Source organism: Copadichromis virginalis, linkage group LG1, assembly GCF_057382275.1.
Source record: "Copadichromis virginalis isolate Kocher_CV1m ecotype Utaka linkage group LG1, C_Virginalis_male_GT1.1, whole genome shotgun sequence".
Taxonomy (NCBI): Eukaryota; Metazoa; Chordata; class Actinopteri; order Cichliformes; family Cichlidae; genus Copadichromis; species Copadichromis virginalis.
In genome coordinates, this window is record NC_140618.1 from 20068095 (window position 1) to 20082209 (window position 14115).

The window sequence follows — 14115 nt, forward strand, 5'->3', positions numbered from 1 at the left end:
GTCTCTAGCACACCTACTATTTCATTCCAGTCCAGCTGCAGTGCTAGTCATGTCTGAGGCCTGTGTGACTGAGGCTGTGAGTGGTTCTGCATAGTGATTGAACTCCATCTAAGGTCTGGGCCTTGCCATGATAACGTGCCAAACTTAGCTCTGCTCCTAAAATCCTGGATTAATGCCTGCTTTAAGAGCTTAACATGGTCAGCCATTCAAACATGCACTGGATTGACTGGGCTACCCTAGTTGCCTGTTATCTCCTCTGGAGTTTTACAAGCACAGTAGTCAGCGGGGGAGAAATGTAGCAAAATCACAGCCTGTGTTTCTCCACCCTGTACACCACTGATGTGGTATGCTTACGAAAAAAAAACATTTATTCTAATTAATATTTTTTCTAATAAAGTTACTGCCTAAACTTCGTAATGTGACTTTAATTTAATGTAATTACAAACAAAAACAAAAACATATTTATCTTTCTTTCATTAATCTCATTTTGATTTAAATGCATAAAAATCTTACTTTTTTATTATAATTTTTATTTGAAAGAATAAATTACAAGTTGTGGAAAGCGGAACTTTTTTTTTTAAATCAAAATTAATTTGTCATTGTCAGAATGCAAAATTTTTAAAATGTTAAGATGATTTTTCTTTTTATTTAAGTCAACATTAACCCTATAATGCTTGATACAGTTTGTTATGAACTAAATATTCATACACTTTAAGTTCTAATTTCCTTCCTTCTCTTTATATACTAAATAGACACATTTGTTGTTGTTTTTTCACATGCTGGCTGCAGAAGGTTCAGCAATATTAGCTTAAGGTCCATTGTTTTTCCTATCCTTTTGTGTGAACAGTGCTTTATAGCACACCACAATAGAGCAATGCAAGATATTTGAGTTTAAATTCACTCATTTGGTTCTGAGGCTTTTGTTAGCATATGAATGCTGGCATGGTAGCTAGTGTCTTTGCTTCAGTCCTTCGATGTTACAAACTCTATTGGCTTTGTACAAAGAGTGACATCTGTCCCCTTCCTATAAGCTATCCACCTCTCTGCTGTGGTGCTGTAGAGCACCCGGGATTGGATGCTGCTTACAAACATAAAGTGTTTACTGACACAGGAAATGGCTGCATCTAAAGAAACGTCACTGCTGCTTTAGACGGCGTTTTTTTTTCTGTCTGACTGAAACAGGTGCATCCGTAAGTCTGATTTGCTTTGATGGTCAGAATTCCTCAGACAGTGCGCAGTGTCTAATGGGGACTGTGAAAAATTGCACAGCCTCAAGAAGTTCTGAAATCACATCAAGCAGATAGAGAAGCTGATGCCTACAGGGAATTAGTTTAATTACATTAATGTCCCTGATTTATGAAATTCTGCTTGACGTCCTTGTTGCCTCATTTGTTGTTGTTTCCATGTTTGCTTGCATATAGGAAGCGGGATGTAGTCACATTGGCTTGCTTTGCACAATGTCTGGAGTAAATGTGTATGGTCATTTTACATCTTATTACAGCTTATTACTGCAGTCATGTGCGTAATCACTTTATGCTTTTCTCACGTGTGAGTAACTTTTGCACACTCATCTATAAGCCTGACCAAAGACGGTGCTTTTTCCAGCCTCAGTGTTTTATCTACTGTGTCATCCATGTCTTCAAGAGGACATTCAAATCTTTCTTTTATCATCATGTCTTCTCACGGATAACAATAAGAGCACTGGCATCTTACTCCAAAAAACTAAACAAAACAAATTATCATGCATTGGCCTTCACATGCAAAATTGTTATTTTAGGTATAATATTTTGTTTTTATTTTTTACGTTTAACTGACATGGCATAAAAAATCTAATTTTCTATTAGTTTGTTTTGGTTACAGTACATGATAAAAACAACACGGCGTGTGGCAGAGTGGGCATGATGGTTTTGTTGTGTTGTTTCAAATCACAAATGGAGATTCTCGCGATGATGTGAATGCACGGGGAAGACCAGAGCAATGCTATGTGCTTGATGTTGTGCTGGGTGTAAGAGTAATGATGCTGGGGTTTGGTGCTATGTTGATTCCATCTTGGCTGTTCTGCAATAATTCAGGAGAGGAGGAGGAGGAGGGGGAGGAGGAGGGGCGGGAGGTACCATTTTACTCCTCCAATCCTCCTCCGCCACCACTGGAATATAATCCTCTGTCTCCTGACCTTCAAATCATGCAGTGCTGCAGTCATTTCAATTGGCCCGGCCGCCATTAGCGTGAAATGTCCTCTAGCCACTCTGCTTCTGCACATGGAAGATTTCCTTTCTCCCAGCATGGCTTCCCTCTTCTACTTTGCTCCTTCCCTCCATCTCGTATTCTCTCCACCATGCCCCCTGAAGCCCGTCTGCGATGGAGGGTGGGAACCTCTTGCACTAAGGAAATGAGCCACCACAGGAGATGCTGGTGGTCAAAGACAGGATGAAAAACACTCACTCCATTAGGCTCTGATATGTTTGTGTTGCACCATGTTCCTTTAGAAAGAAAAATGTTTTTTGCACATATCTTACACGTCATTTGTTTTACGGGCTTTCGTTTCACAAAACGCCCAAGTGCACGCATGACCTTTGTAAGCGAAAGCGTCTTTGTCAAGAAGCACTGGCTTGTATTTGAATTATTTGATATCTTGAACAGATATTGAGCCGAAATACAACAAAACTAAAACATATCGAAACACATGCTGTAACATAGTCATTGTCTTATATGCGGCGCCATTTGATTCTGATCCCAGAGACAAGAAAAGGCAGCTGTAAAGTGTTACTGACCCACAGTTTGTGGTCACAGGGTTTGTTGGCACGCGCTGAGGGTATATCCCTTGGCCAAGTAAATCACATCTAGAGAGCAGCCGGTGCCCTCCTTATCATACTGAATAGAGGGGAAGAAGATATACTGACTGAGGCATAGAAATCACATGCCAAATCCCAGCATGTGTTATGTTGCTAGTAGATAGATAGATCAATTATTGAAAGAGGACATATTTGATATGATCTGAATATTAAAAATATATCAGAGGGCAAACAACATTCATGACTGTCTTCAGATCTGTGCTGAGAGATGTGTGTCAAATCTCCAGAGAGATGCTTTTATTCAGAAGGGTCAAAGGGTTCTCTGAATGCTTGATAAGACGCAAGAAGGTTTTTTTTCTTATTATTTTTCATTTATAAAAAAAATTGTGTAAAAAATGTCAGCAGTACCTTTCAAATTTATGTTTATTACCAGCATGTCTCTTAAATTACTTTCCTTCCATATTCATAACTTCGGATAAATATTCTATGACCCAGAATTCATATAACGATACAACATCATTACACAAACACACATATCCCAGCGCATATTTACCCTGTTTCCAAAAAGATGTTGTTTTCCTGGTTGTACTCTGAGTGATTTGGGCTCACCCTGTCACTCCTTATTATGTTTCTGGGCCAATGACAATCGTAAATGTGTATTTCTGTATACATGTTGCCTGACTGTGTGCCAGCTCGGGGAAACATTGACCCAGGTGGAGTGGGTGAACTGATGAGATTTGTTTACACAGATAACCACTGTGTCCCCTGGTCTTGTACAAGTCCTCTTCTGAAACCTTCCCCCGAAGTCTGCTTCTCCCCACTGGTTGTTATTACATACAGTGTTTGTATTTATGATTAATGACCCCATTGGGGTATATCCATAATGCTATGACCTCAAGGTAAAATTGAAATGCATGCACTGAATGTAGAGCATTTGTATATTATTGCCCAATATACTTAGCGGCTATTACATTTGTTGGCGCTGGTGAAAATAAAACGAAAGGCTATGAGGTTTGAAATCAACAAGGCCACTCTAAGAAATGGACTTATTGGAATTGCATTAAATTGATTAGACTGAGAAATGAAAACTGTTTACAATGGAAGAGTGTTAAACACTCTTGTTTTTTTTCCAGCAATAGGAGTACATTGACAGTTGGTCAGCATCAATTAAATCTCCTGATCTGTATATCCTGAGAGGCCGGACTTGTTGTCTTCCAATAAAGCCAGTCTGTGGCAGCAGAATGTTTCATTTCCTCTTGGAGATTGCCCTCAGTAATGCAGAGTGCTTATCATAGTCCTGAAAAAGGACTGCAACAACATAACATTCAGATGCTTGATACCCAGATCAACCTGAATCCAGTGCACACAGCTCTTCTGAGGGCCATTTGGACCCTTTTAGTTTCACTGAACCACAAACATTTAAACGCAGCAAGCCTCTTGGCTTTTAATTGTCTGTTTGATTGATGTCTTAATAATTGTACTGTACATTCTTTAGTTAACGTGTGTATATAAAAAAAAACAACAATCACACTATTGCAAGGAATTTATGTTAAGGTGATTTCTTTTTCATGGCATGTGTGGTATTTTTGGAATACTATGAGGGCTCTTTCTCGCGGTTTTGTCTGTTTGTGCAGATGAAAATGAAAAATGGTGTCTGGAAGGGACAGGGTTGTGAGGGGGCCAAGCTGTCCCTGGCCATTCATTCTCTTTGGCCCCTCTGTCTAATTAATGGGCCACGTTCATACACGTTATTGCACCAGAGGGTTTGTCACTCATTAATCATGTGACCTTCTGTGGCACAGTTAATGACCTTGGAGGAGTAGATCAGCTGGAGATGGCTGAAGCTGTGGAATTAAATTGTTTCTGGAAGTGGTCATGGTCACATCAGGCACTTTAACTGCCTCCCTGCTCGGGCCTTCTCCTGTTACACCTACACTTGCGCCTCACCCGTAGGTTCTTGTAGCCGCCTCTGCTAGAGAGTAGGACTCCAGATTAGAGCAGGCAGAGAACTGAACTACTGTTGAATTCAAATCACTCAGTTATGACTTAATTGGCCAATTTCCTGCATGGCCATTGCTTGCCACTCTGCAAATCACGCATAAAACGGTTAGCTTGCACAAGCTTTTATAAATACAATTCTTTTATCAAAGTGTTGAAAGTTCAAAAAGAAATTATTGCGTCAATGAAAGCAAAATTTAATTGAATTTTTTTTTTTTAAATGTTTCATTATGGGCATAACAATTACATACCTCGGGAGATTGCAACCACTTTGCAAGTTGTGGCGTAACTTGTTGATCTTGATTCGGTACAAAGAAGTTCAGTGCAGCGCCTAGAAGAGGATAAACAACATGTGTGTGTGCTAGCAGTCTGGCTATCACATGCAGCTGTAATTTAGGGCTGAAATGATTATTCGATTATTGGTGAGTAGAGACACAAAATCAAATGAACATTTTGTGATTATTCATTTAAGTCCTTAATTAACCACATACGCCATGCCAGAGCGGGGGGGAAAAAAAATAGCGCAATCAACATGGATGAGTGAGTGCAGTATTTCTAACAATTAATTGAAACATGGGAAGTATAAATTCACACACTTCAAATAAAAGCAAGTCACATTTTTAATTGAGACTTAAAATATTCAACTCAAGTGCCTTGCTTAATTTTGTTAAGCGGGAAAAGAGCCATTATGGAGAAAGCTCAGCCATCCTTAGCATCGGGATATTGGAGCTTCTGCTCTGATTCAGACTTCAACTTTCTGTGTTAACTGCATATAACTGCAGATAAATATGGAGTTAATCAAAGTAAAGCATATAATGTATGAATGGCTGTGTTGCTGCCATAAGTAGCTCTATCTGTCTATACCTCTCTGTCTGTCTGTCTGTCTGTCTAGATAGATAGATAGACAGTTAGACTGATAACACATTTAATTTTATGGAACTTTTTTTTAACTCTCTACCCCTGAGAGTTCCAAAAATCTGAACTAGTACAAAGTAGGACAGTATATTTAGAATAAAATAATATCAATAACAGGATCAGGAGAGATCTAAAATAGTTCTTCCACAAGCAAGGCCATAATAGGGAACCCATGAGTTGGGAGAATTACTATACCGCCTCGTGGCTGACGCAAGTGCAGCAATTATATCTCGGTTGCTACAATATTTATAATTAACTATTTTTGAGCAAAATAATCATTTCACCATGTGTCCAGAGTTTAAATGATGATCTAGTTATGGCTGCCACCTCCTGTTCACAATCGCAGCATAAAAATGTTGGCTTTCTTCTCAGTGACATTGAAATGGAGGGATTTTGTTTATCCCCGTCTTTGTTTATTTAACATTTTGCTCAGCGGGGGAGTTTCAGATAGATTGTTTTCAAGACAGTCCCTGCAGACAGCGAGCAAACACTCTACAGCTTCATCAAACAGAACAATCTTCAACTTTCCCCTTCTGCAGTGTGCAGGGAAATGTGACTGAGAGGAACATCATAATGGAATATGATTGAAAATGATCGTCATAATTTTGCTGTCTGAGTCTGTAACAATATGCTAGCACTGGTTTTTAGAGGATTTATTTAGAACCGTGTGTAAGTGTACCCTTACACGCGCGCGCACACACACACACACACACACACACACACACACACACACACACACACACACTAACACGAAGCACACTGATGGATGAAAACATTTCATTTTCATGTGGCAAACATTTGCAAGTTGTGTTATTAATGGATACGGGCTTGTGTGATTGATTGTAGATATGTAGATGGATTGTTTTATTTCCTCACTAAAAAAGCTTCAGCAGACACTGGGCCACATAAAATTCAACCTGGGATACAGAAAGGAAGCTAAAACAAATCTTTGTGAGCTGTGAAGTGAGTTTAACCCCGTATGAAATGGGTTCTGAATTGAGTTCATTTCACATTTGTGACTCCTTTTTGTGCAAATGTGAACCTTTGAGGTTTGATGGTGGCACTGTTAAAGAAAAAATAAATAAATAAATACTTTTTTTTTAAACCAAAAATGTCACACTCAATAATGCATATTGATATTCAAAGCCTGGTTGGGACAGTCATGAACCTTTGCGGCTGTACTCATTAAAATACATGAAACCAAGCAAACACACAAGCACATATAGCATGGGGACTGTGCAGTTGTCCCCTCTCCGTCTTTTCCACCCTGCATCTCTCATTGCCGTCTTCCTTCTATCTCTACTTTCCACCATCTTTTTGCTTGTAGCAGGCTTGATTAATATTTTCCACTGTTCCGTAACCATGGCAATAAGGTCACTGCATATGATACTTAATTGAATCTTCTCAGTGCTTTTGTGTGCTCCTCCAGTGTCCGGACAATAAAAATCTGCACTGATGACTTCAGGCCCCTTCTTTTTGCTCCACTCCCCTCCATCTTTCTTTTCATTTTGTGCCCCATGAATTTATTCATTTGTTTCCTTTGCTACCTCTTTCTTGTACTCCCTTTCTTTCCTGGCCTCTCTTTGACCTAGTCTTCCTCGCCCTGTCATAGTGTTTTACTCAGTTTTTTTCTCAAACGTTGTTCTTTATGCTTTGTCCTTCAGCAGGATAGTGACATTGTTGTGGTGTAGAGCTAAATTCAGCTTTTTTTCTTCCTCTCTCTCTCTCATTTTTTTGTTGTTGTTCTTTCTTTTGTTTACACCCACGTGCTGGAACAATACTTGATGAATTCGTGCTTTTTAGTGCCGGAATAATGCACAGTCCTCTTTCCTTGGCCTTTTTGCCCCACTCTTATCTTCTTTCATTGTATATTGCTTTCTCTTTTTTCCCCGTGCGTCATTTGCATTCTCAAATCAGTCTCAGGCACAATCATTAAATTGATTTCAAATGACACTGATGGCTGAAGTGGGGAAACAAAAAGCCTGGCAGTCAGGGAACCACTGGGACACAAAGTGAGCCACTGACACAGGCAGCTCTCTGAGCAGGTGTTCTGATTAATGCCTAACAAATTGGGGTCCTCTAAGATCTGGACATAAGTGGGAGACACATTTCCTCTTCACACAACACATGGACCAACACATAAACACATGCTGACTGAGTCTTTGTTCATGCAAGTATGGAGGCTAATCCATGACAAGAGGGGATACAGGTTCGCAGGGAGAAAACACTGGAGTGGATAAAGAGTGGAGCGGTGAAGAGGAGGTGGTGCTCTGTGTGGGGAGCTGGCCTTTCAAAACACCACCACGGACACAGAAACACACTTTATCGATGTTAGATTGCCCCGAATTCGCTGCGGTAGAATTTAATTCTTTTTCCACTTTATTATTCAGTTTTTTACACAGCTCAATCTGGGACAAGAAGAATCATCCTTTAGTTTTATGTCGCAGAGTGAAATAAATATTATGCCACTGCTAACTTGAATATTACAAACAAATGAGTCATAATATATATATTTTAAAAAAAATCTGCGATCAGTAATATATTCAGGGACAAAAAAGTTGGTTTTGCAGCTGTGCTTCACAGGTCATTTTCCTGAAAGGTTTTTTTTTGTGAGTGTTACTGGATAGGAAGAAGGCTTTTTTTTCTTTAAATAAATGTATAAAAGTGATCTTGAGGTAATAATTGCACTCAAATAAAACAGGAAAAGACACAGTGGGAGAGAGGACGAGAAAGAATGTGCACATCATGTTGGACACATGCACCATAAAACAACCATTAACAGTTACCTACAATCTGAAGAGACAGGCTATCAATAATGTCACTCTGAAAATTGGACAGGTTTGTTGCTGTGTTTAAATCACTAGAAACTCCACATAGCAGACGAGCACGCAGGTATAAGAAAGGCATCATGGCTTGATGTTAATGGGTTTGGTGGGAGCAGTGGGACACCAGGGGCACAAGAGGACATTGCTCTCTTCTCAATGAGCTACCAGCCATCTGCGTGGTTGGTAGCTCAGTCAGCAAAGACAGTATCGACAATGACTAAACTCAGTTTATCCAGTAACGCTGTCATTTACAGTCTGCTTTGATAAAGATGTGTTTTCATCTCCAAACTCTCCAAAAATTAATCAGATTTACTGTATGCTGTATGCCAAATAAGCTCAGAATGCACAGTGTGAGCATGCTAACAAACAGCAGCGTAATCTCTGTGAAACTCTTAAAAAAATCTTCCATTAAATTTTCTTTTATCCCAACCCAATTTAAGTGTTCAATCTCCAAACTCAACTCAACCTAACACAATCCTTTTAAGCACACGCAAAGTGAATGCTGTCACTTTCAAAGATATGCAAACACGTATGCAAACACTCGCGGGCAACTGCCCCCTTCCTCCCTAATGGGGCATTTGTGTACAATCAAACTTTGTGTTGCATATGAATGGCCCTATTAATGAATGGGACATGCACACAGTGTCTGCCAGCTTTGAAAGCTGAGAGCAGAACACGCTTTCTTTCTGCTTCCGTGTTTAATCTGGAAGCACGTGGAGGCTATAGTATGCCCATCTGCTCCTCTCACACGCCCCTCGGCCGCCCCAGTTCTGCCATGTGCTGGCGTAACAGGCGAGCGTTATAGCAACAAGTGTCTCCACATTACCACGCTTGCCAGCTCCCCTCACTTGGCAGCGAGCCTGCTAAGCTGCCCGCCCCCTTATGAGAAAAAGACTTTATTGTGCCAGGGGAGAGAGCTTAGGGGGCAGAGTGGGGAGAGGTGGGGGATTTGATTTACATACTCCAGCTTATGTGACGCTCATCTGATTTTAAACAGCTCCAGAGCAATTAAGGGTCATTAGTCCTATTGTTTTTTGGGGGTTTTTTTTGTTGTGGTCCATGTAGCACTGACAGCATCTGAGGCGAAGGCCCCCCTGTGGAGGCTGCCTGTGGGAATGCCAGCGTTATACAAGGTCTGTCTTCCATCGTTCCTCCCCGTTCGTGTCTGCTTTTTTGCCACCAGCACAGCGTTCCTGTGTGTGTAAACAAACATCTGCACCAGCCTGGTGCTGCGTGGAAAGCCACTTTGGCAAAGATCCAGCTCTGGAGTACGCAGCTGCCAATGGTGGGAACTCTGGGGGGCACAGGCTGCTTATCCTAATTGTTCTGATCATGATGACAATTTCTTTCATATGACATAATCAAAATAAATTTACAGAATTCATTTTTTTTTCCATGTGTTTTTTTCTCCACTAGAAAAAAAAGCACACAGAAGCACATTGTAAATGGGAACGTTTCTATTTGAATTTTTGCATGTTTTGGTTTTTCGAGCTACTTGCAGCATGTCGGGTAGCGTACTACTAATCAATTGGACGCAAATATAAGATTTAAATGCAAATATCTACACAATTTAACACAAATAATGATTTTGTTTCTCTACGTAGACGTAGCAATCATGTCTATTGTGATTGCTCTCTTTATGCTGACTATACGCTACCCTGACAAGCGTGTGAGAACGAATACTGTGAAATAATTCAAACTGTGTTCCTGAATATAATAGCGTTCCAAAGTGTGGCTATAATGAAGCAGGTATTTTAAATAAGATATAGTGCAGAAAATAACATTGCCTCAAGGTCAATCGTGCAACTGTAATGAAGGCTGGGATGTATTCTTCAATATGTTTATGTCTCACCTAGCAGGCAGTGCTGTGTTAAGCACCCCCGCTACCGTGAAAAAAGGCATCAAAGGCAGCAAAAACATGTATGGTATGGAATGTGAATGTTCACATGTCCATTCGTGGGGCTGTAAGACCCTCCTCAGTTGGTATAGAAAAACACTTACTGCTAATGTAAATAGCAAGGCAGCATAAATCAGAAGACACGTGCAGCCCGGGAGAATATCGTGTAATAGTTATTGCGAAATGAAGTGGCATTGGGATCAATATCCCACTATATCTCACTCTGGCGTAATGGCGCAGAGGGAAGCTGGAGGCCAAGGGAGTCTGGTCCCTCCACCCCACCATGGGCCCATAAATCTGACTGACCTGCAGCCTGCTTATTAAAGTACATACACAATCAGCAGCCGGCATCCAAAAATACATGCTTACTTACTGACCTGGAGTCAGGGGAATGGATGCCTTTACTTTGTCTAAGGGCAAGGGTTAAAGTCTGATTGGCATCATCACTATACTATACATAGAAGAGGGCAAGTGTTAGTTCACTGTTGATAATGTCTAATAACATTTCAACATTTCAAGTAAACTTTCAATGCCTCGACCGCAGGGAATTGTTTAGATTAGTTTATGACCGTTGTAAATTCAGCGTGTCGTGTGTAACTTTTAATATTACGTTTATTTATAAATTAATCTGTTTTTATTCATGGTATCTTAAGGCAAAAACTTTTCTGCTGCCACAGAGTGTAGAGCAATTATGCTTTCTAAGCTCTGGCTTGTTCACCAAAATTAAACTATGGTGTACTGTTCACTGAGGAATCTGCTGTGCTGTCAGTAATTATTTCATAATAAATGAAAGGAGAAAGAAAATTGTTTTCAAGGTTGCGCTTCCAAGGTTGAGATTTCCCTGCTTGAAAACTGTCTTTTCAACCTCAAGCTTGAATTTCATGGCCACACAGACACAACTAGTAGGGTTTGCTTTTGGCACAGTGCTCGGGACGAAGGGCGCGTGTCATTCTCACAATTACACAACACAAACACAAAGGGAAAGACGTATAAAAGCATAATGAAGATGCAATTTCTCTGATACCAGTGGAGAAAAGGCTTTATTCGAAGCTGTTTGCATTTGATTGCGCAGTGTTTTGTGGGTCCAATCGAGTACAGTATACACTATAGCATGCAGAGATGAAATTATTTTCTCTGCTCAGAATTGCTAATTACGAATGGTCTGAATAGGAGACCTACATTTTGGATGAGCAAGGAACAATGAGCTGGAGTGTGTTTGCGGTTTGGATGTTAAAAGAAGGCAATGGGTGTATAAAAAGAAGAGTAGTTTTTTGTTTTCTCTTCTCTGAGACTTCCTCTTTTCTGAGAAAGAGAAAGTCTTTTAGATGGCTTTTTCTGTATTTTATGCAACACATGTTTGCATAGTGTCCTTTTATTATCCCTCAGGTTGTAATATAATTTCTTAACAAACAGTACAGAGCCTGCAGACAAAATGAGTGCAACAGGACAATGTAATGATAATGGCTGTCTGTGATTTCCCAGATTATTCTGTTTTTTTCCACTCGCATATAAGTTGCAAGCTTAGTACAGCCTTGGGAAGATAATATTGCCCACTAAGAAGGTTGCTGGCAAATGCTTATTGATAGTAATTGTAATAAACTAATGAGAACAGTGAACTGTGTGGTTAACGTTTGATCCTTTACAGATATCTGTTTGATTGGTACACAACTGAAGACTGTGAACAATGATGCACCTCTCTTCTGTTTTGCAGGACTGTGAAGGAAGCTTCTCTCTGTTTCACAGTTGGTAAGTGTTTCCTTCTAAAATTGTCTTTCTTTCATTGTAGTTTCAGAGCATGTATGAGACTTTAGAGGGAGTACTTTCTTTGAGAAAAGTTTGAATTTTTGTTATATGAAATCTCAGAGTAACCCCTTTAAAACTTGAGTGAAAAAAGTATCAGATAAAGCTTTATGTGTTTAAACAATAAGAGATGGTATGCAGTCAGTCTTATTGACACACCCTTATAGGTACATCTTTAATTAATTCCAACATGTAATGGGTTCTTTTGTTATTGTAAATGATGTTACTTGCGTAAACTCTACTGTGCTCATAATAAATAATATTGTATGCAAAAGATTGATGAAACTACACATTTTGCAACCAATCTAATAAAAAGACATACAACTGATAAAAAAGGAGAGAAAGAAAAGAAAAACTGAACAAATATGTGGCACATTTAGAAAGTTCAGACTCTTGTAAACTCAGACTTCATAAACTTGTCAGGCCTCATTTGACTCGTTAGGACTTGTAGGGCAGGTGAAGAGCTGTCCTTAGGAATTGTCAGCTGATGACAGTACAGAGCTTGATCAATTCTCTGACTCTTTAGACCTTGTGGTAACAGTCAACAACTATGAGCTCCTCTAAGCAACTGACTGAGGATCTGAAAATGAAGTTATTTGATGTCTACAAAGCAGAGGAAGGCTATAAAAAGATATCAAAGCGCTTCCACCTTGCAATTTCCACTGTCCAAAATGTCATTAAGAAATTGCCGGAACCGTGGAAGTAAGAAGATCTTTAAGACCGAGAAAACTTTCAGATAAAACTGCGTTCCTGCTGGGCAGAAAGGGAAAGCAAAAACTTTGTATGATTGCAGAGGAACTGCTAAAAGGTGTAGCTCCTGACTCGGGAGTAGTGATATGCAATTGCGCTATGAAGCAATGATACACAAATAGGGTCTACTAAATCTTAGCAGCAACCTGTTCAAAAAAGGTATAATTTGAAATATGAAAAGCATCATGTGAATTAGCCAGAGTCATTTTAGAAATAAGTGCTGGACAAAAGGCCTTAAAACTTAGCTTTTTAATGACAATTACCAAAGGTGAGTTTGAAGAAAGGAAATACTAAGCTTAATACTAAGATAATACAAAAACATGGAGCTTTTGGATAAAAATATCATGCAGTTAGTCAAGAAACTGAAACTAACTCGGTGATCTAAAGTGTACCTCAAAATTCACCGTGAACTACTTAAAAATTATAAGCAGAGCCTTTTGGACTGGCCCTGACAGTACCATGACATGAGTATCATTAAAAATCTGTGGATAGATCTTGAACATGCTGTGTGTGCCAGACAGTCTAAAAAATATGTCAGAGGTTGAACTGAACTGCAAGGAAGAGTGTTGAAAATTTCTAATTTTAGAATTGGAAGGTTCCTAGCTTGGCTCAAAAAATTGTTTGAATACTGCAGGCTTTCCATGTCCTTTTTTTCACTCCAAAAGTCAGTTTGACTAAAGTTTTGCATAAAATTACCAACAGGTAAACTATATACATTCACCAGCTTCTTCATTAGGTACACCAGTTCAGTTGGTTGTTGATGCAAATATCTTATCAGTCAGTTAAATGGGAGAAACGTGTGTATGTATACGTGGATGCATACATGGTCAAGATGACTGGCAGAAGTTTAACCAAGTGTCAGAAAGGAAAAAAGATGATCCAAGTTACTTTAGACATGGCACACTTGTTGGTGTTAGTGAGATTGATCTGAGAAACTGTTGACTGTTGACTCTATGTTAGAAACTGTTGATACACTGGGATTTTCCCACAAAACCATATGTAGGGTTTAGAGGAAATAGTCTGAAAAAGAGAAAATATGCAGTGAGTGGCAGTTCTCTGGGAAAAAATGCAAGAGGTTGATGCCAGAGGTTTGGGGCGAATAGCAAGACTGCTTTGAGGGGATAGGTAAGCAATTGTA

General features: G+C 39.6%; 1 protein-coding gene across 1 annotated transcript in view; it reads left to right on the forward strand.

Moving 5' to 3' along the window:
* The window catches only part of zfhx3b (zinc finger homeobox 3b), a 235508-nt gene that overhangs the window by 27218 nt on the left and 194175 nt on the right, over window positions 1-14115 (forward strand). The window contains exon 2 of the mRNA XM_085453684.1: window positions 12139-12173. The gene's annotated coding sequence lies outside the window, so the exon portion shown is untranslated. The remainder of the gene's footprint in view (window positions 1-12138; window positions 12174-14115) is intronic.